Below are 295 nucleotides of genomic sequence, written 5' to 3' on the forward strand. Positions count from 1 at the left end.
TTCAGGCCACACATCTCCTGTATATGTCAAACACACACATTTTCTAATTGAAATTTTGGATACAAAATAAAAATAAATAATAATAATAAAAATAAAAACTTAAGTTTTACTGCTGCCTGAAACATAAAATTTACCATCTGCAGTGTTATAAATGATAAATTATTATATTAAGATAAAATAGTTAAAATAAATACGTTTTTACTCTGTATATCATCACTGAAACGTAATATAAAATATTACAATTTTAATTTCGATCACTTTAGGCCAATAATGAAGAATATAGCCTAACTCTTTC

This window comes from Barbus barbus, assembly GCF_936440315.1.
Source record: "Barbus barbus genome assembly, chromosome: 38".
Classification (NCBI taxonomy): Eukaryota; Metazoa; Chordata; class Actinopteri; order Cypriniformes; family Cyprinidae; genus Barbus; species Barbus barbus.